Below are 23,803 nucleotides of genomic sequence, written 5' to 3' on the forward strand. Positions count from 1 at the left end.
AGTAGGGTTACCTCTCCGTTGGTCTCGGTAAACGTTGAGTTTTTCCTAGTCGTCCGTTGACGTCTAGTTGTGATTTCTGTTCCCATTCATCGTCTTGAGATGTCTGGAGGTGGTTGTACCCTTGAAAAAAAACCAGAAAAATCAAAATCCCAGTAATAAATATCAGATCCCAGTGGACGTTTCCTTTGGTGGATCCCCTCAGTGTGCAAATTTCTACGGTTCTTCGGTATTCAATCCCTGTTTACCCTGAAAGTCTGACAGCTGTTGCTCTCATCCATTCAGGTTCCCAGTTGATTGAATAGGGGCAGCTGTAGCACCTCAAATTTGCACCTCCCATTTTGTACATACATTTTCATATTAGGTCATTAACATTACATAGTCCACTGCATAGCATTGCATTGTCCTTTGCCCAAGTGCAAGCCATTAGTCAAAACTGGTCAGGAGATCTAGTCAAGCAAGCAAGCAAGTGCAAATCCTATTGAGACAAAGCCCTAGGGTTGGTTCATTAAGTTCATATGACTTAGGGATCATTTTGAAGTGGTTTAGCCAAAGATTGGATGATCAAAGCTCAACAGTCAAGCTGAATTTCATCTGAAACCCTAGAAAGTCAATTGTGGTCAACTGTGGTCAACTATGCCTGAATTCATGGATTTGAAGGTGGGAGATGGTTTGAAAGGCTTCATTCATGTCCATACAAGTCTCATTTGACATTTCAAAGATCAAGATTGAAGAATTTGAGGTCAGATGAAAAGTTTCCAAAAATAGTAAGTGACCTATAATTTCAAACTGCCAAAAATGGAAAGTTCTTCTCCTCAAATTTACATCATCATACAAGCTTCAAATGGAATTTTGTCCAACATGAAAGTTGAAGATCTTGCTCTCACCTTTCCAAAAAGTCCAAGAACATCCATTTCTCATTTGTGGTTGGCAAGTTATGATCAAATCATTGGCAAGAAATTTTGAACTTCAAAGTGGGATAACTTTTGAACCAAAAGGCCAATTCATGTGATTCTTTTTTGAGCAAACTCCATTTGACATGCTTTATCATAATCATTCATCACACTTCATCAAAAATCATCACATAAAAAGTCCATTTTTCAAGTGAATCAATTTGAATTTTGGTGGGAAAAAGGTGAATTTGAAAAGTACACATAATTTTCACTCCAAACCAATTGCATTGGCCTTGAAACAGAAATTGTGACTTGCTGCAAGGGATTTTGGCACTGTTCCATTGGCACATGATCATAAGGGCATTTTGGCATTTTTGCATAACATGTTCAACTTCACTAATCCATTTCATTTTTGCTAATCATGTTTAGCTAGTGTGATTAACAGGTGGTATAAAGCACTAATTGTAACAGAATTCTGCATCAACAATTCACAATCTCAGATCCAAACTCATTTTCATCTCAATTCTCTCAAATTCTCTAACTTTTTTTCAACTTTTTCCATCAAATTCCTCGATTCCTTTTGCTTTCTCCTTGTTCTAATCATCATTTGCAGGCATGATGAAGATCTGTTGAAGCAAGGTTGTGCATAATTCAAGCCAGATCGCAGCTGTTGAACTTGGAACATTCACAAGGCAGTTGGAATTTCAAGAGGAATTGAGCATTGCTGAGCTATTTTCTTGCTTTCATTCATCAACATAAGCACCATAGAAGTTCTGTTTCACCATTACAAGGCCAAGGAATCACGATTTCAGATCTGCTCTTCGATTAAGGTTGGATTTCGATGCTTATAATTCATGAAATTAGGTTAGGCATTGGATAGATCTTTGATTGTGGAGTATGCTGCACTTTGTAGAATCGAATTTCATTGAGAATTGATTGAGTTATCTTGATTCAAAGTTTGATGTTCAAAACTTTCTTTGCTCGATTTGGTTGATGTGATTAGAATTAGGTTTAATGGACATTGGATTGTTATTGTGCATGCTAAGGCGAGTGTAACGGTCTATCATTTGTCAATTTCTGTGAGATTTGTTCATCACCTGGATTTTGGACGAAGAACAGTTTGAATGCGCTCATGAACCCTAGCCAGAAGCGTGTAGATCCATTTGCCCGTGTTTCTGCATGAGATTCGTGTTTCTAAGCCATGTAGCCAATCGCGTTGCGCCACACACTTAAGTGAAACGCGGCGTTTCACTTAAGTGGCACCATATTTACGCTTTTGCCATTTTCCATTTAATCCATTTTAATTCATTTTCATTTCAAATTTTAATTTCATTTTCATCTTCAATCTTCCAAAAATCATAAGTCATTCAATACTTGTCCAAGTAATGTGGAATTTTTTGTGAAATGTTCCTCATGATCTCTAGTTTTTTATGCTGATTTTTCCAGAAATTATGCACGTGTGGATTTCTGTTTTGCCTAGGGTTTGTTCATGTGTATCCAATTTGTACCTTCCATGCCATTTTGCTTGTGAAATGATGATGCTTAATTGGATGGAGCTGAAATTTTGTATGCATATTCTAGACACCTTGAGGAGCATTTTGATATGTGGTTTGTGATTTTTGAGTTTCTGGATTGTGAGATATGCTATGATCTTTGGAGGTGTGACAATTTGTGTCACACCATTTCATGTCCAACTTCTTGATTTTATTTGCCATGCTTATTGAACTTGATTTGAGCTGGATTTTTGCATGAGGATACTTATGAATGTTGAGAATGTATATGAATTTTTCTGGAATTTTGAGTGCATTTCCTATTTGATTGAGATTTTCTCCCCTGTTTGACCAAATGTGGACTTCTTGTGAGACATGATTTTATTTGATTTGTGAAATTCTTGTGGTTTATTGGATGGACTTGAAATTTGGCATGTGTATTATAGATATCTTGAAGTTTGCCATGGCTTTGGTTTCATTCATTTATCATGTTTGGTTGCTGTTTTATGATTGCTGGAAGTTGGTGCATGTTTTGGTGCATTGTATGAGCTTGTTTGAACTTGGCTTGACTTTATGAATTTAAATGACTTGCTTCCCTTGGTCCAAATAACTTGAAATTTGGTATGATTGTCATGTTATGAATTCTGTTTGACCATGAATTTTTTGGGGATTTATTGAAATGTTTGTGAGTTGATTTGAGTTGAATCTTTCTGTTTGCTTCTATGAGGTTCTAAATTGCATGTATTGCACTCTTTGCCTTATGAAATGATCTTAGTGAATGATATGAACATGAAACCACTTGGACTTGTTTCCTAATTGATTGATTTTGATTTTTGATAAGTTTTATGTTCTGTTTTGACTTTTTGTTCTCATTTTTGACCCTAGTCTTGTACTAGAGGTTTGCATCTCACATTTGAGCTATGTTTCAGGTCAAAGAGCACAATTGCTTATACTTGATGATGTGAACTTGTGTTTGCTTTGCTTGCTAGCTTGAGCACTGAGGTATAATGATCTCTTCTCCATGTAGTCTGGAAGACCTGGCCTGTTACTTGGCCAGGCACCTGTTTGAAGTCCTCCTTAAGAGGCAATGCTTGTGCTTGTTTATTTTTGTCCCCAAGCAGGAAAAGACCTTTGTTAAGGCAATTGGCAGACACAAGAGATGTGCAATCCATCTCCTGCTATTCTGTTGAGTCGTCCCTTGGCTCACATCACATGTTGATGCCTTGTGGACATTAACCCCAAGATCTATGTTGAGTCAGTGTCATAAGTGTAGAAGGGTTCCCACTTTCTGGACCCACACTTCATTGTCTGAAGCTCTCCCAGGCCAGGGATAAGAGCTGTGAAGTCTCATCTTCACTCACCTTTCATCAGCTTCACCTTGACTCTCAATGTCAAGGTTAAGAGCTAACATCACCCTGATACAGTTGGCTTGCTCTTGCAGCCTAACTTTTGTTTGAGCCCCACTTGGTGTGTATATAGTGTGTGCTATCTGTGATTGTTTGCTTTGCTATTGCCTGTGCTTTAGGTTTAGCTTGCTCCCTGTGCAAGTTAGATAGCAACCTTAACTTAGGGATGATTTTGCATGATAACATCTAGGCTCGAGTTAGTCTCCCTAGTTGTGTCTCCCTCTGTTATCTGGTTAGGCTAGTCCTTTGTTCCTGCGTAGGGGAACTACGTCGCCCTGATCCTCATACCAGATGAGGTACGTAGGCAGGAGATGAGCTGATCTCTCCGGGCGCCCTTTTGTTTTGTTTGTGTGAGTTGTTTCTCCTTTTCTGGTTGGAGTCCGACATAAGTCCAGCGATTGGCAGTTGGTTTCCAGTGTGCGTGTGTTTGGTTCGGAGTCTGATGTAAGTCCAGCGATTGGCATTCGGATTCCATGTTTGCCTGTTTGTGTGGAGTTTGACGTAAGTCCAGCGATTGGCAGTCGATTTCCTGTGTTTGTTTTGTTTGTGTGCGTTAGCCGAGCTACGGATGCTCTGATTCTTCTTAGTCCAAGAAGATACGTATGCATAGGATGCGACATCCTAGCGAGCATGTGTTTTCCCCTAGTCCGAACAACTTCGACTCTGATGTCTATGCTTGATAGACTAAGTAGGCCCAGGATGCGATATCCTGCCGAGTCAGTTTTGTTTGTTTTCTTGTGTCTCTTTCAGCCAGTGTTTGTTTGTTTATGAGCAGTGTTTAGCAACCATTTTCCTTCCTTTTGTGCGTGGATCCCGTCGAGTACGACGGATGCGTAGGGGTGCTAATACCTTCCCTTCGCATAACCGACTCCCGATCCCATTCTCTTTGGTCGCGAGACCATGCTTTTTCCAGGTTTACTTCGAGCGTTTCCTTTCCCTCTTTTGGGATAAATAACGCACGGTGGCGGCTCTGTTGTTCTTGTTTCCCGCCGGTTTTTCGCGTAATGCGACACCAACGTAGGCAAGAAGATTGAGTTACTTTGAGGTGAAATCGAAGAAACTCAGTTGACACACCTCAAAATTCAACTCCACATATCTCTCTATATATTTGGAGTTAGTTAAAATTGAGGTGATATTTGTGATCTACGCCATTTTGTCTTTAAGATCATGTCCTCCTTTTTCATTTTTATGATGGTGATGAGTGGACCAGTCCGACCAAGGTCGCCTGAGAAGACGACCAGCGCTTTGCTCCGACAATGATGTGGCGTAGTCCAGAGCCATTGATCTGTTTCAAAATGTTTTAATCATGAACGCCCATTGTGATTACCATTGGTACAATGCACTGACTCGTGTGTTTGGTGGAGCGCACGTTTCAGACCACTTGATCTGCCACCTCAATTAATGAGGGAGATCAAGTGGTCCACGTTTTTTTGATTTTTTGATTTTTGTTTTTATTCCTTTGATTTTCATTAATTCATATTAATTTTAATATTGATCCAAAAAATATGAGAGTTTCACCAAAAAAATTTAAATAAAATCCTCTTTCATTTTCTAAATTAAAATTACTTTTTGGATCATTATTAATATTTTTCATGATTTAATTGGTTTTGTGAATATTTTTAATTGTTTAAAAATACTTTTAAGTTTCCAAAAATTCTGAAAAATTTTCTCCAAGGTCCTTTGACCTTGTTTGACCTATGATAAATCTCATTGCTATTTCTTTGGTGTTTTGATGAGGTTTTAGGAAATTGACCAACCATATTTAATTTAATGAATTATTTTTAATATTTTTAATTGATTAAATGCCAAATTAATTGTGTGGAGTTATTTTAATTGACTTTGTAAGTTTGACTTGTGTTGTTGGGCCTTGGTCAAGGTTGATTTGAATTTGCAAGGTTAAAATCATTGAATTTAGGGGATTGATGGAATGTACATTCCATCTCCCAAAATGAATGAATGACCTTAACTTGGTAAAAGTCCTCCTTTGTCCAATTTGAGTTTGATCCATTTCCCCTCCCTCTTCATCTCATTCCCCTTCTTTATACATTAATGTCATGGACCTATGATATCTCCATATCCTAAGTCTAGTTGATTGCAAAATCAACATAAGTATGGATGAGATTAGGTCCCCCACTTTGCATATCCTTTTTGTGTGTGGTATGTTTAATGAGCATAGTTCATCATACTATGTCTCTAACATGAATTAACACCAAAATTCTATTGCCCGGCCTCAAATACTTATGACTTCTACATAAGTCCAATTACGTTTGCTTAACATAGCGCTAAATTTTGACACAAAAGGCATAGCATTCTAGTTAATGAGATTGTAAGTCTCCCCTCTTTCATGGTATTATGTGGAAACTTGGCCTTTTTTCCTTCCATTGGAAGATGTCTTGGTTCAAGGATCCATGCTTGTGATAAGTGGGTTGAGTGTTCTCCAAAGAATGACTTTAAGCAAAAAAAAAAACAATACTAACTTCTAACTCATTAACAACTAACATTTAATTTCAAGTCCTTTTATTTTAATGCACTTTATTTTTTAAGCCTTATTCATTTTCCATTATTCATACCATTCTAATTGTTTATGTTAATGTCATTTTCACTTTGTCCACTTGGACCATATTTTGTGATATATTTTGTTTATGTATATTGTGTTTGTTTGTATGGTCTTTGACCATTAATGTACATAATAAGAACAAAAACCATAAAAAAATATCTTGTGTGGACTGTTGGTTTGATTTGAGACAAATTGGACTTAGAATTTAGGCAACACTCCCTATGCAAAGGACTTGGCCAATGCCAACTTTCATGTAACCAAGTGCTTGTAATTTGAAACTTCATCTGATACATCATTGAAGATCCATTTGTGTTCATCTGCAACATGATCATTGTGAAACTGTCCTTTTGAACATGTGACTTATGCATTGTGGAATTCATCTGCTACATGGGAAAATTTGAAGAAGATCATGGAGTTGCTAATCTTGGATTTGGCTATCTTTATTTGATGTCTTGCTCTTCAAGTTAATATTTTGTGCATTGTTTGTTGCTTGATTCTAATGTCCAAGGGAATTTGGGTTTCTATATGACATTCTTGTCTATTGGGTTGCAGCCCATTGGTCAGATCTTTTCAACTCTCAACTTTTAAATTTTTTGCTTAGGATTAGTCTCTTCATCTTCTCCCCACTTCTTTAATTTCAAAATCTCTCCCTCCTTTAAAAAAAACTTCTTTGCTTGTGCTAGTTTTCTAAACTTAGACCATATTGCAAATTAGAAACTTTGGCCTTATGTCATTGCATTTTCAAACTCCTTTTCTTAATCAAACTTGTAAATAGACTTAACTATACTTGACTTAAAATTTTCAAAAGCCAAAAAGAACTAACTCATTCAAACCATTTTTAGGACTTTGTGCCTTTCAAACTTAAACTTTTGTTAAAAGTAATGCATCCACTTTGAAATTTATACCACGAACTACGAGGTTTTGATCCCTCATTTTATGTTGGTATGTAGGCACAAGTCCGAAGGTCTTGTCAAACACAAAAATATAATTAATGAATTCTTTTCTCATCCCCCCACTCTATTTATTGCAAACATCATTTGTACAAAAACACATATGCACATAAGAAAGGGCTCCGTAGGAGTACCTAGGACACTTTGGATGCTAATACCTTCCCTCTGTGTAACCAACCCCCTTACCTGTAATCTCTGACATTTTATTAGTTTTGATTTGAAAACTTCTTATTTTTGGGTTTTGTTCGTACTTTTCCCTTGGAAACAATAAAAGCATGGTGGCGACTCTTGTTATTTGATGTCTTGCTTATTCATAGCTTGATGATCATGAATTTACCGCTACAACAGCTATGAGAGGCTTACTGCTATGATGGAAGCTTTGGTGGCTGCTCAGAATCAGCCACCTCCACTTCCTCAGACTCCACTTCAGAGAATCATGATTTCCGAGATTGTCTCTACGCCCATCTTCGTGGCTCTCATCAGTGTTCCGCAACACCACATGCCTTCTGGTTTCCCTTGGGGTATGCCTCCTAACTTCGTGCCTGAGGGGTACCAGCCTGATGTTGAAGTTCCGATGGTGATGCGGTGTTTCGCAAGTATACGAATGCGTCAGAGTAATATAAAAGATTGTCGAATCCACAGAGACCAAGTGTCAATCTATCGTTATCTATTGCTATGGTGTTTATCAAAGGCAATCAAAATAGGTGTTTTTAGAGTGTGCAGTGAAAAGTAAAGTATTGAATGAAGTTTAATTAATAAAGACAGGGTCGAATGTAATTCACATAATCAATTAATAATCCAAGTACTTGCTAATAGAGCTACTTATGGGCAATATTTTCTACTTTGAAAAGAACTAATTTAACGGGAACTGTCGCTTTCGCGTATTCAGAACCGAGTTGTACTCCCTAATCGAACCCTCTTATTGTCACTTATAAAAAGGCGCGTATTGCGTTAGAGTAGTAAATCTATTTTAAAGAAATATAGTGTCTTGACTAAGTTGAAAAGTATTATAACCTGGATTTCTTAACCAAAAGAGGTTCTTACGAACCAGACTCTAAACTTATAAACGCGTCCGAAAATAGTTTTAAAATCTCTTTTCTTCTTAAATTAAAAACTCCTAATGAACTAAACAAAGCGCTTTCGCTGTTTTTGAAATAGTTAAAAACAATTAAGTTTAGATAGACGTTGGACGGCTTTCGATCTTACCCAACGGAATTGAAGTGCGGGAAAACTTAAGTTGAAAGTTAAAATAGCCCTTAAGTGTTTCTATGAACAATTGTACGGATTATCGGTTCAATTACGATCCTTACATTCTAACCTTATAAATTTAGTTAGATATGGTAAAGTAAAAGTGCATTAATTTAAATAAAAGTAGTGCGAGTGCGGAAAGTAAATAAAAGTAGTGTGAGTGCGAGGAATTAAATAATTTAAAGCGAGTGCGAGGAAATAAATAATCTAAAGCGAGTGCGAGGAAAATAAATAAAGTAAAGCGAGTGCGGGAAAAAAAATAAAGTAAAGCGAGTGCGGGAAAATAAATAAAGTAAAGCGAGTGCGGGAAAATAAATAAAGTAAAGCGAGTGCGAGAAAATAAATAAGATAAAGACAAGTAATAAAAACCTGCTTCAATCGAAGGGTTGAATAAATTGCAAAGCGGAAATGAAAATGGCGGCAGGATTAACTCCCTTCCAAAGTGCTCCAAACTCGATTACAGACTCTATCACAGACTTGATTACACAATTGTGGTAACACTCCAATGCGAAGCGATTACCACTTTAAAATACTGAATATATGCCTAAGTGAAACAAAGTTGCTCTGAGTTTACCTTTGTTCTAAGTTTGGATGATTGTAAAAGTGATTTCGAGTTTCTATTTATAAGCAAGTAAAAAGATGGAAATGACAAGGATGCCCTTCAACTTGAAAATGGGAGGGAAAACTTTTCCTCTTGTGGCGCCCGCCACAAGGCCATGGCGCCCGCCACAAGGCCAATCTGAGGCGCCTTAGTGGAAGTAGTGGGGAACGTGGCAGTTGAGGGAAGTTGAGCTTGGACACGTCATGGCAGGGTCTATGGCGCCAGCCATGGGGTAGGCCACAAATACAAAATGATGAATTTTAGGGTTTTTAGCTCTTTTTCACTCATTTTCTTGATCGGGGCTCCGATTAAAGTAAAAACCTGAAAACAAAGGAAAACATAGCAATAACACAACAAAATAATAATAAAACAACTAGAATGCATGTGAAATCGGAGTCGAAAATACGGTAAATTTCAGTGTTATCAAACTCTCCCACACTTAAACCTTTGCTTGTCCTCAAGCAAAACATTAAAAAGCTCATAAAAGAAATATTTGTGTAAACGAGTGCTTCAGGTAAAAATTCTAAGTTCAAGTCGGGGTGCAGTGATAGGTACTAACTGAGTGAACTAAGGGTATCATGATGACACTAATCCGCAAATACGGACATAAACTTCATTCCTATATTAACCAACCCATATTATCCCACAATACCTAGGCCTGCCTCTTCATCTCTTTTTGTGTCCTTTTCATTCAGGCGCAATCACATTAAGCCCGTTATCCATACATGCTTCATAGTAGAGTGGCCTGTTAGTGATTATGATATGAGCATGGGGTTTCTGGCACATAGATATGTGTAAACCCTTTTATTGGACCCAACTGTAGTTGTGGGGGATCGGATCGTAATCCGCCCTACCGAGTTCAGTGCCAGATACCTCTGAACCAACTAACAGTGGGTAAGTTTTTCTTTTTCTTTTTCTTTTTGTAGCAAATTTTTACAATTCTTTGGTTTAAATGACTTTGTGAGGGTCACCTATACCGGAGTTGCCTTTTTGCTTTCTTTTATTTTTTTGTTTTGCTGGATCATTCACTTATTTGCATCAGTCCCCTACGTAGAGGATGCGTAGGCCGGAGCTGACTGCTGAGATAAACTACTGAGGACTTATACGGAAATGATGATTAAGGCCATGGTATATGGGGTTTCGGGAGTGGTTCCTATATTTACGAAGTCTATGGTGCTAAAATAATACTGATGTTTTGCAAAGTTCTCCCAAGTCACCACATCCTTACTCAAAACATGTCTTTAAAACCTGAAAACTTTCGGAATAACACTATTTTCTTTTGCAAAAAAAAATTCGGTGGGGCTAAAGGTATGGGGAGATAGGGTTGTACTAAAGATCTACTATATTTGGTGACTCGTCAGACTCATGCATTATACTAAAAAGCAAAATAAACAACTAAAAGGAAATAAAAATAAATAAACTATCTAAAAACAGCAAAGAAAAAGTGATAAAGAAAAGACGAGAAAAACAATAAAGAAAAGACGATAGAGTCTCCTCCCACACTTAAATCGAACATTGTCCCCAATGTTTCGAAATAAGATAAGGGAAGAGTTACCTGACAACCTATTTCTGACCACTAGTGCCCTCGCCATCCTGAGGTGGACGACGGGATCGGGTACGACGACGGTCTCTCTGATCCATCCTCGCCTGCAGGGCATCCTGAGCGGTCCTCACCTCCCGAAGGTTACCCATAATGGAACCTTGAGTGGCTTCAATGAGTGCCATGTGTCTCTGGTGGTAGTGTTGCTGACGGGCTTGTGTATCTGTGATCGTTTGCAGGGACTGTAGAACAGTGTCGTAAGACCTGTCTGTCCTCCGCTGCGACTCTTGCATGAAGCTCATGTTATTCGCCAGCTGTTGTTGGATGGTAGAGAGTAGGTCGTCACGCCTTTGCTCTCTAGCCATGTGGTTACGCCACATCTCCTCCGTAATATAAAAGCCAGGAGTGGTACCTGCAGAAGAAGAAGATGGTGCGGTGTGTGGTGGTGAAGGATGATGGGGGGACACATGGGGTACGGGAGATCTCTCTCTCCGATCATATTCATCATCAGTGTCATGTCCTGCCTCATCAGGAATGTTAGGAGGAAGGGGACCCAAAACAGGTGGAGCATCTAAAGTGTAGGTCCAATTCCTTTCATCTCGTACATTTGTACGTCTAGTGCACGGTAAAACAACAGATGGGATGGCTACACCATGAACCATAAGCATATAGCCTCCTTCTCTCCTCAAACGGCACAATTTTATGTCTCTCAAAAATTTTAGGTTAATTGTGCGAGGAGGTAAGGGGTCTAGGGTAGCCATCTCATTGTTCAGGTTAAGCACCCAAGCAATAGATGTAATCAATCCACCAAAAGAAATCGGTCCCGCTTTATTCAAAGTTAAAGTCATATGAGCAAGCATGAACGGGACCGAATTAATTTGTCTATTTGTGAGGCTTCCTTGTTAAAATAAAAGCTCTCTAGCATCACTACGCCAAAAACTGGAATAGACAGCGCCCCTTAGAGGGCGCTTTATTACAAAAGCGCACTCTAAAGTGAAGAGAAAAAATAAGGAGCATACTATTGGAATAGACAGCGCACTTTAGAGGGCGCTTTTGTAACAAAGCGCACTCTAAAATGAAGCGAAAAAATAATGAGGAAATGGAGGGACACCAATAGAGGACGCTTTATTGAAAGCGCCCTCTAAGGGTAACCTTAGAGGGCGCTTGTTAAAAAGCGCTCTCTATGTCCATGTACATTTCCAGTTTATAAGGCGCTTTTGGAAAGCCTTAGAGAGCGCTTTTAGAAGCGCCCTCTTAGGCCCCCTTTAGAGGGCGCTTTTGTAACAAAGCGCCCTCTAAAGTGAAGTAAAAAAAAAATAATGAGGAAATGGAGGGACAACAATAGAGGGCGCTTTAGTGAAAGCGCCCTCTAAGGTTACCCTTAGAGGGCGCTTTTAAAAAAGCGCTCTCTAAGTCCATGTACATTTCCAGTTTAGAAGGCGCTTTTGGAAAGCCTTAGAGAGCGCTTTCAGAAGCGCCCTCTTAGGCCCCCCTTTAGAGGGCGCTTTTTTTACAAAAGCGCCCTCTAAGGTCCCCTTTAGTAAACATTAAAATTATAACATATACTGCATGTCTCTTTATTTTCCCTCTCTACAAGCTATTTCGTTTACGTAACTGGGTTTTCTCTCTACTGCGTCCACCGTCTACTGCGATTACTCTCGTCCTCCGTTCGTTCTCCCTCCGTCACCGTCGTCGTCGCCGTCGCCTTTTTCTGCTGCTGCGTTCACGTTCACTGCGTTATCTGCGTCCACCGTCACTGTTCACTTTCTTCTCCATCGTTACCGTCACCTTCAAGGTATTTCTCTTCTCCATCGTTACCGTTCACTTTCTTCATGTGTTTGATTAGGGCATTTTCTAAACTTAGTTTTACATTTTGTGCATTATGTTGATTAATGTTGTTTAGGGCAAACTGAGTTTTTTATTTCTGATTGAAAACTGATATCATTTGAAGTGTGTTTGAGCTTGTGCTTGGAAGTTTGATGATTATGGATGCAAGTTTGTTCATGTTCCAAACACCATAAGTTTGCATTGGTCTTTTGCATGCAGTAGGTGTGTGTGAGTTTGTATTCAATAATGATAAAAAAAAAAGAGTTTAGATTGTTGTAACATGAGAGAAATGGAAGGTATATGAATGTGTTCACGTATTGAATCATTGTCTTACTTGGGTCTTATTGAATCATTTCTATATTACAGATAAAATGGCTAACCAAGACGATACCCATGACGCGAATGGATCACGTAACAATGTTGAAAAAGAAATCAAACGAGGATTGACTGTTATGAAGTCAATCATTCGTGCAAGAGACAAGGGTGTAAAATTTGAAGTGCATTGGAGTGCTGAAGACCAACTAATTGAGCCTAACGGTTCAATGTTGGCAAGTTACATTGGTTTCCTTGTTCGACAACATATTCCGATTACATGTGATAATTGGAGAAGTCCGGACTTGAAGGTTGGCAAAGAAAAAATATGGTCGGAGATACAGGTACTTACCATATATTGTTATATGTTTTTTTTGTTGACTATTTGTTGACCATATATTGTTATAATATTACTTTATAATAACACACTCCATTTGTATGTTTTTTAGAGATCCTTTCACATCGATGAAAGCCGGCAAAAATATTGTATTCAATTGGCCGGAAAAAGACTCCGAGGATTTCGATCCTTTTTGTGCAACAAATTTCTCAAGGATGAGGAAGGAAAATTTGTTGAAGGAGAACGGCCAATGAAGTATGCCGAGATTATTTCAGCCGATGAATGGGATAACTTTGTCGCCAAACGAAGAAACGAAAAATTCCATGTAATGTCTATTAATTATGGTATTATACAATTGTTAAGTTACTTGGTTCTAATATGCCTTAAATTTTTTTATCCAGGAAGTAAGCGACAAAAATAGGAAAAGGGCATCAAAACCCGCGTATCCGTACAAAAAAGGGCGTACGGGTTATGCACGGTTACAACAAAGAATTGTGAGTATATTCAAATGCTATGAGCTTATACATTGTCACAATATGTTATAATTGATGATCTTATAATCTAATTCAATGTGTAGCTAGCCGAGGAGAAAAGTGACAAAACATCTCTTCCGGATCACGTATTATGGAAGGCTGCTCGGGTTGGGAAGGATGGGGCTGTCGTTGAAGCGGTCCAAAATGTTTATGACGAATGTGTAAGTATATGTAACATTATTTCTTTAATCATATCGAAAATTTTGTTAGACATATAATTCATTTTTAATCTCCTCTAATAATATTTCAGGAGACTTTATCCCAAACCGTACCTTCAACCGAGGTCCAGGATTGCAGGAGCGTACTTAGTCGAGTACTAAATGTTCCTGAGTATTCCGGTCGTGTGAGGGGTAAGGGTTTTGGTGTGACTCCGTCGTCATTTTATAAAAAAACAAAAACAAAAAATCCTACCAACAAAGAGGTGATGGAGACCTTGGCGGAGTTAAGGGCACAAGTACTCCAACTGCAAAACGAGAATGCAAGGTATAGAGAGGAAAGGTGCGCTTCCGAGGCAAAAGATACTAGTGACCGAGCTAGTATCAATTATCAACCGAAATTTCCCGAGGTAATTATATATGTTATTATGAAATTAAAATAGCACTTTTTTACTTGACACATATACACGTTAACAATAACATTTATTATTGGTTTAGGGCATTTCACCTTGTCAGCTGTATCTATCGTCACCAACTTATCGCATGGTTGGCAAGGGAAAAGTGCACAATACTTCGGGTGAATTACTTCACCATAATCCCCTCCCGGTGGGATTTATGAAAGTTTCGGTTGACCTTGTATTAAATACGGACGCCCTTCTCCCATTACCTGACGTTGTTTCAGAGACAACGTTGATGCGAGATGCAGTCGGATCCTTTGTTGGTTGGCCGTCAGATCTAATTTTCCCTGATGCCGAGGTATATATGTTCTAAATGATTATGAATATTTAGTATTCACATTTCAATTCAGCTACAATTATGATATTTAATCAATCCTTATTACATGGTAATGTTAGACTCCTACAAGACCCACACATAAAGTTGGTAAAGGGATTTCAAGACGCATCGAGTCGGTTGCATCTCAAAAAGAGGTACAAATATATATACCCATTGAATTATATACGCAACGATTCTGTTGCATCACAAAAAGTCATGATTTATTTTATATGAATTTTTAGGTTCCCCGTCGAAAGTTGAAAAGCGCTGCTAAGGATATTCCAACGACGTCCGGGACAAAATCTCAAATTATGATGCGTCTTGAGAAAATGGTGGATGAGTCCGATATTATGCACGGGGCCATTCGTAGTATAGATTTTGATGAAGGTGTTTTCGGAGCTGCTCATTTCGAAATAATTGCAAAGGAGGACTTCCAACAACTTTTTGAACACACCGAATTGGGCATCGCTGTCATTCATACATACATATGGTACTCCGATCAATCTATAATTTACTTAGTTGAACAATTTATTTACACATTTCAATGAGTAGTCTAATGTTTATTATGTTTCTATTTAAGGTATATGTATGTAACATTGATGCGGGGAACTGAATTGTGTAACCGTTTCAATTTTATTGCTGCTTCCCGTATCAACGCAACGTTAATAACGAATAATCCAACATCCGTAAAGAATGATCTAGTCGATAGATTCATGGCGGCCGGCGATAATACTACACCCAGTTTGTATTTTTTACCGTTTAATTCTGGCAACGGGTTAGATTTTCTTTCTAATAATTTCATTCTAATCTATGTATATCTTTTACGTAGAAAATTTTCATTCATCTAAATTTTTGTTTTATTTTACAGTGGTCACTGGGTGTTGGTTGCTATGGATCTTTCGAGACTAATAGTGTATTATCTCGATTCTTTATCGGGTGATTGGAGTAAATATCCGAATATGAAGAAGACGGTTGACGCGTAAGTGAAATTCCCCTAAATAATCGTGTGTATTTGTATATTTAATTATGTCTGTCAGATTGATCTCAATATACGTTTTTATTTTGTTAGGGCAATAATAAAATTTAGATCGAAAAAGAATTACCGCAATAGGAAGGACATTACCTGGATCAGAGTTCAGGTATATATTAAGTATCTTATTTTTGCTTATAATAGTGTTTGTTTTTTTGCTTATAATAGTGTTTGTAAGAAATTAACTATATATATATTGTTTGTTTTTCTGTGTAGTGTCCTCAGCAAAACAATTCGGTCGATTGCGGATTTTTTGTAATGAGATTTATGAGAGACATCATTGCGTTGAATCGTATAGACATCCCAAAAATGATATGGAATAATAACTTAGGGTTTATTTTAATATTATCGGATATTTCATCTAATTTGTTACTAAATCATGAATATGTTTTATTCTCTTAATTGTAGTACTTTGAGGAATACAAATCTTACTCAAGAGCAAATTTGGATGAAATCAAGGATGAATTGTGTCAATTCATTGTTGATCAAAGAATCATATAGCTAGGTTGTATATTGTTGTACATATATGTATGGAATGTTGTTGTTGTATGCTGTTGTTGTATATATGTTGTATATTGTTGTTGTACTTTTACTAAATCATGAATATGTTGTTGTATATTGTTGATCAAAGAATCATATATTAATGTTGTATATATGGAGGATTAATGTTGTATATAAATGGATTCATGTTGTATATATCAATGGATTAATGGTGTATAACATTGGATTAAAGGATGAAATCAATATGAATTTTACACTTTTGCAGCATGCGAACAGGTTAACAATCAAATATCCACTGTTTTTCAAACAAATTTTTTTAAAATAACTAACACTTTAGAGGGCGCTTTGTCCAGAAAGCGCCCTCTAAACACTTTACATTGACAACTTTAGAGGGCGCTTTGTCCTGAAAGCGCCCTCTAAACACTTTACATTGACAACTTTAGAGGGCGCTTTTTCCTGAAAGCGCCCTCTAAACACTTTACATTGACAACTTTAGAGGGCGCTTTGTCCAGAAAGCGCCCTCTAAACACTTTACATTGACAACTTTAGAGGGCGCTTTTTCCTGAAAGCGCCCTCTAAGGTGTCCCTTTATGGACCACTCCAGAGGGCGCTTTTTTCTGAAAGCGCACTATAATGTGGCCACTTTAGACAGCGCTTTCTCCAGGAAAACAAAGCGCTGTCTTTACCTATGCCAACGCCACTTTAGAGGGCGCTTAAAAGCGCTGTTATAGGCCAAAATAAGCGCCCTCTTTTCCCTTATTTGGCGTAGTGCATTAACCTTATTTGGATTCTCCAGGCCAAAAATAGTGCATGCCAACAGATATCTAAAAACTCTGATGGTCGGGTTATGGATAGTTGAGGCAAGAACTCCTTCAAAAGAGTTTATGGAAGTGTTTGATAAACGCTCCCAGAAGGAAAATACCTCAACTGACCACTCCGAATCCAAAGGGGCCTCACAAATAGCACCGCCCCCATGAGGGATGCCTAACAAGCTGGCTAGTTCGTCGGTACTGAATTCATATTCAACAGCAAACATTCTAAATTTGACAGTACCAACTGTGCTAGCAGTGTTAGGGTTGACAATATAGATTAAGGGACTCAAAAATTCAATTGTCAATCGCTCATAGGTGGGATCTTTGTTGGAAAAGAAATTATGCAAACCTAAGTTATCTAATAAATGAAATATGCTATGATAGATACCTAAAGTGTAGAGACAGTTTTCGTCAACATACCTTGTCGGGGGGATCTCCCGATTTTGCAACCGTTCGATGATTTTTCTTTGTCTATCCCCCGGTTTCCCTCCTCGAAGAATGAATCCATTAAACTCCATTTGGAAGCTCTTGAAAAGTGACGAAGAAGATGAAGTGGAATGTTTAAAGGTTGGATTTTTACGAAATCCGACGGATGAAAGTGAAAATGGAAATCGGAGAAATGATTTGTACGGTGTGATGGTTAGAAAGGTATGAGCTTTTTGTGGGTTCAAGGATGTTTTTCCAAGGTGAAAAAATGGGTTTGGAAGGTTGTAAGGTGTGAAAATGGTGAAGAAAGGGGTTCTGCCCCGACCTTTTATAGACGCTGTGGCGGGCGCCATAGGGGCTATGGCGGGCGCCACAAGGCCAAATCTGGCTGGGCCGGATTTTGGTCCTTTGGCGTTGGGCTTCTCTTGTCTTTTGGCTTTGAGGGGTCCGGATAGCATTTGTCTTGTGATTTCCTAGTATTATTGGCTTGCATAATTTTATAAAAGTAAAAAATAAAAAATGAAACAAAAGTTAAATATTAGACTAATAAATAAATAAATAACTGAAAATAAAAAATGCAAATAAAACAAACATAAGACATATATAGATAAAAGTAGAAATATCAATGTATAGACATAGTTTATATAATATTCCAAATGCGATAATATAAAATGAGTTATGTAAATACGAGAAATATAAAAAAGAGATAAAATAAGATGAAATGGTGAGATCATATAGTAGGGATGTCGTCTTCCTGAGAGGATCCACGGAGCATGGCTACCTCCTGCTTGAGCTTTGCGATCTCCTGATATAGACAGTCGGCTTCAGTAGCATGGGTGAGATCAGACACTCTCATCTGTAAAGTGAGGTCAGCCACCTCCTGTCTAAGCTCTGCGATCTCTCTACGACACTCAGCAATCTGAGTGCGGATGTCGGGGGTCTGCAATGAAAGATTATTAGAGAAAACAGTGATCTTGGGAGATGGTGGTGTAGGCGTGTATTCAGCAATGGGTGGTGATCTCGGCTCCTCGACGGCCTCTCCCTGGCCCTCCAGAGCATAACTCCAATTCGCTGGATCATGCACACTGGTCATCATAGGATCTGGCAGTGTGAAATAGTGGATAGCCTCGTTGTCGACCAGCAATCGAAACTGACATGGGTGGAAAGAGGCTCTCCTCATCAACCCTCTGGTCAAGCAGAAGTCGATGTCCATGGTAGTGTACCCACAGTAGATCCAAAGATGTAACAGCTTGCGAGACAGACCTAAAGCGACAACAATCTGTGTGATGATTCCGCCCACATGGATGACTCCTTCGGTAGATCTGGAGATACTGCTGAGACTATATAACAAAAAGTTCCCACATGCTACTGGGCGAGACTGGGATGCACAAAATAATAGGAAGATCTCCTCTTCACTCAGTAATGTCTCTGCATCCGGCCTTCCCAGGAAGGAATGTGCTAATATCATCTGAAAGTATCTAAAGGCGGGGTTATGTATAACATGAGATAGCTGCGTAGATGGATCTTGGCTTCCGCCACCTGATATATCAATCCAAAACTTCTCAACCTCCTTACCCAGAAAATATCCCATAGGTGTCTCCGGGATAGCATCAGGAGTGGTTTGGAAACCCAATAGGTCGCCGAACTCTTTCTGGCTGAAAGAGTACTCAACTCCAAAGAGCCTGAAAGCAGCATACCCATCTGGTCCAGAGTATGGGTCATAGTCGAATGAACTCAGCAACTCCAATGTCAGGTTCCTGTAGGTGTTACTCAAGTCATCAGCAAACTCATCCCAGTGAAGCTGGTGGCTAAGGAATCAGATACTCGGCTCGATGCCTAGTGCCTCCATACAGTGCTGATCAGGATAACGTGTGGGTGCCATAGGGTGCTGATACAGAGCGATGTAGCGCTCTCTCTGAGCATTATCTCTATAGGCCACGTGCATGTCATCGAAATCCTGCATCCTATAAAAGTTAAGAAAGTGATCCTGAAAAATGCAAACCATTCAAATTTTTAGTCTCGATGCAAAATACTATAAAATAAAATAAAATAAAATAAAATAAATGCGAAAAAGTAAAATGAAAGAAAAACCATGGGTTGCCTCCCACGCAGCGCTCGTTTAACGTCATTAGCTTGACGATTAGAATTTATACACCTGTAGTAGTAGGAATTGATGGATCAATCAAGGTGTGGCTTGAGTAGTATGCTGGAATGTCTCCTTCTTCGTAGAGCTTCAGTCTTTGTCTATTTACAATGAATGGACTACAGGTTTCGTTCTTGATTTCTACGGCTCCGGATCTCAGAATCTTGGATACTTCGAAAGGACCAGTCCATCTTGAACGTAGCTTTCCGGGGAAGAGTCGTAACCTAGAGTTGAAAAGGAGAACAAGATCGCCTATATTGAAGTTTTTCTTTACTATTCTTTTGTCATGATATGCTTTTGTCCTTTCTTTATATATTTTTGCATTCTCGTAGGCAGATTGCCTAAGTTCTTCTAGTTTATGAATGTCTAGGGTATGCTTTTCTCCAGCGGCTAGGTAGTCTAAATTCAAAGTTTTAATGGCCCAATAGGCCTTATGCTCTAATTCGAACGGTAAGTGACAGGATTTTCCATAAACTAGTTGGTAAGGAGTAGTTCCTATAGGGGTTTTGAAAGCGGTTCTATAGGCCCATAATGCTTCTTGAAGCTTCCAAGACCAGTCTCTCCTAGAAATAGAAATAGTTTTCTCTAGGATTTGTTTTATCTCCCTATTAGATACTTCTACTTGGCCACTAGTCTGTGGGTGGTATGGTGTTGCTACTCTATGCCTAACTCCATATTTTCTTAAAAGTCTATCAAATATTCTCGATATGAAGTGTGATCCTCCATCGCTTATGACTAAACGTGGTGTTCCAAATCTAGGGAATATATAGTTTTTAAATAGTTTGATTACTACCCTAGTGTCGTTTGTGGGTGCAGCTATAGCTTCAATCCACTTGGACACATAGTCTACAGCTACTAAGATATACCTGTTCCCTAAGGATGGTGGGAAAGGTCCCATGAAATATATACCCCATACGTCAAAGAGTTCTACTTCCTGAATGTTTCTTAGAGGCATTTCATCACGCCTTGAAATGTTTCCAGTGCGTTGGCATCTATCACATTTGACAATGCAAGCATATACATCACGCCACATGGTAGGCCAGAATAGGCCAGCTTGAAGAATCTTGGCGTATGTCTTAGAGGTGCTCGCATGTCCACCATAAGGTGCAGAATGACAATGCTCGATAATACTATTTACCTCTTCTTCTGAAACGCAACGACGAAAATTGCCATCTTTACCCCTTTTGAAAAGGAGCGGTTCGTCCCAATAAAAGTTTCTCACATCGTGGAAGAATTTCTTCTTGCGGTGGTAGTCAAGATCAGGGGGTACTATATCAGCAGCTAGGTAATTAACGAAGTCTGCATACCATGGTACGTTACTTATTGCTAAGGAATTTTGGGAGTGCTCATGAGGGCTTAGGTTATTATCTTCAATGGTTTCTACTCTAACTATCAGTCTATCATAGGCGAAATCATCATTTATGGGTACTAGTTCTGGTTTTAGATGTTCTAGCCTAGAAAGGTGATCGGCTACTACATTTTCAGTGCCTTTTTTATCTCTTATATCTAAATCAAACTCTTGTAGTAATAGAATCCATCGGAGTAACCTGGGCTTGGCATCTTTTTTACTTAATAGGTAACGAATGGCAGCATGATCGGTGTAAACTATAATTTTTGCTCCTACTAGATAAGATCTAAATTTGTCTATATCAAAAACTACGAGTAATTCTTTTTCAGTTGTTGCATAGTTAAGTTGGGCAGCATCTAGGGTTCTACTGGCATAATAAATGGCATGTAATTTTTTATCTTTCCTTTGACCTAGAACGGCTCCAACTGCATAATCACTAGCATCGCACATTATCTCAAAAGGTTCTGACCAATCAGGTGGTTTCATAATGGGTGCTGAGATTAACGCTTGCTTTAAAAGATTAAATGCGTCATTACATTTTTCATCGAAAATGAATTCAGCATCTTTCATTAAAAGTCCAGTCAAAGGTTTGGTTATTTTGGAGAAGTCCTTAATAAAACGTCGATAGAATCCAGCGTGTCCAAGAAAGCTTCGGACTTCTCTGATGGTTTTTGGTGGTTTTAGGTTTTCTATAACTTCTATTTTAGCTTTATCTACCTCTATACCTTTTTCGGAAATTATATGTCCTAAAACTATTCCTTCGGTCACCATGAAATGACACTTTTCCCAGTTTAGCACGAGGTTCACCTCCACGCATCTCTCCAGGATTTTCTCAAGGTTAGCAAGACAATTGTGGAAATCAAATCCGCAAACCGAGAAATCATCCATAAAAACTTCCATGATACCATCTAGGTAATCTGCAAAGATTGACATCATGCAGCGTTGGAAAGTAGCTGGGGCATTACAGAGGCCGAATGGCATTCGTCTGTAGGCAAAAGTTCCATAAGGGCATGTAAAGGTAGTTTTTTCTTGATCTTCGGGGTGGATAGGTATTTAGAAGAATCCAGAGTATCCATCTAGATAACAGAAGTAGGAGTGTCTGGCTAGGCGCTCCAACATCTGGTCTATAAATGGTAAAGGGAAATGATCCTTCCTAGTTGCTTTATTTAATTTTCTATAATCTATACACATCCGCCATCCTCCTTCTAAACGTTTTGCTATATGTTCGCCTTTATCGTTTTGCACGACTGTGATGCCTACCTTTTTAGGTACTACATGCACAGGGCTTATCCACTTACTATCAGAGATCTGGTAGATTATACCTGCCTCAAGTAACTTAAGAACTTCCTTTTTAACAACATCACTCATTATAGGGTTTATTCTTCTCTGATGTTCCCTGGAGGGTTTTGAATCTTCTTCGAGCGAAATCCGATGCATGCATACGGATGGGCTTATACCTTTCAGGTCAGAGATATTATATCCTAAGGCTGAGGGATATCTTCGTAAAACGTCTAAAAGTTGGTTCGTCTCCTCTTGGCTCAAGGTAGCACTGACTATAAATGGACGGTTCATCTTTTCATCGAGGAACTCATATCTCAGATTCTTAGGCAGTTCCTTAAGTTCTAAGGTTGGTTTCTTAGGGCATGGCATAGGATCTGGAGTAAGGGATAAACATTCGTAAAGGTTATCATCGATGTAGGGTTTCTTAAAGTCATCATCTTCCCTTATGAGAGTTGATGGTAACTTAATTGTTTTTATAATTTCTTTTTGTTCTAATTGTCTAACACATTCATCAATGATATCTAAGGCATAACACGAGTCTCCCATCACAGGTGCCATAAGAAATTTCGAAAGTATAAATTCTATTTTCTCGTCACCTACCTCAAATGTCAACTTTCCTTTCTTGACATCTATTATGGCTCCTGCAGTCGATAAGAATGGTCTACCTAGAAGGATTGGTATATCATTGTCCTCTTTGATGTCCATGACAACAAAATCAGTAGGGATAAATAACTGATCTATCCTAACAGGGACATCTTCTAAAATGCCTATCGGATATTTAACATATCTATCGGCTAACTAAAGTGACATCTTAGTGGGCTGTAATTCTCCTAAGTTTAACCTCTCACAAACTGCTAAAGGCATTAGGCTCACACTAGCTCCTAAGTCTAGAAAAGCTTTTTCGATGACATGATTACCCAAAAGGAAAGGAATGGAGAAATTTCTAGGATCTTTATCTTTGTTTGCTAATTTGTCCTCGAAAATAGCATTACATTCCAAAGGCTTCGGATCGTCAAGTCTACGTTTGTTGGTAAGGATGTCTTTGAGAAACTTTGCATAAGAGGGTATTTGGGTGATGGCTTCTGTGAAAGGGATTTCTACATGAAGTTTTTCTATAACTTTAATAAATTTTTGATACTGTTTATTAATCTGGGTTTGTTTGAGTCTTTGCGGGTATGGTATAGGTGGTTTATATGGCGGGGGTGGTACGTAAGTTTTATCTTTAGGTTCTTCTCCTTTTTCTCGACCTCCCTGGTTTTCAGATTCCTCTGGTTCCTTTTCTTCGTCCATGGGTTTGGTACATTCCTTAGAAGTTTCGGGTTCACTCAATCTAGGGTTTGGTGGCTCATCATAAGCGTTCCCACTTCGTAGGGTAATGGCATTAGCTTGTCCTCTCGGATTTTGTTGAGGTTGTCCAGGGAATTGTCCTCCAGGTGTAGTCTGAGGGGCTTGGTTTAAAGCTACCTGAGAGATCTGGGTTTCAAGCATCTTAGTATGAGTAACTATTTGGTCAACCTTGGTTCCTAACTGAGTAATCAATTCGTTAACATGAATGCTTTGGTTCATGAACTCCTTGTTTTGTTGGGTTTGAGCGGTGATAAAATTTTCCATAATTTTCTCAAGGTTCGGCTTTGGTGGTACA

Source organism: Lathyrus oleraceus, chromosome 5 (assembly GCF_024323335.1).
Source record: "Lathyrus oleraceus cultivar Zhongwan6 chromosome 5, CAAS_Psat_ZW6_1.0, whole genome shotgun sequence".
In the NCBI taxonomy this organism is placed as follows: Eukaryota; Viridiplantae; Streptophyta; class Magnoliopsida; order Fabales; family Fabaceae; genus Lathyrus; species Lathyrus oleraceus.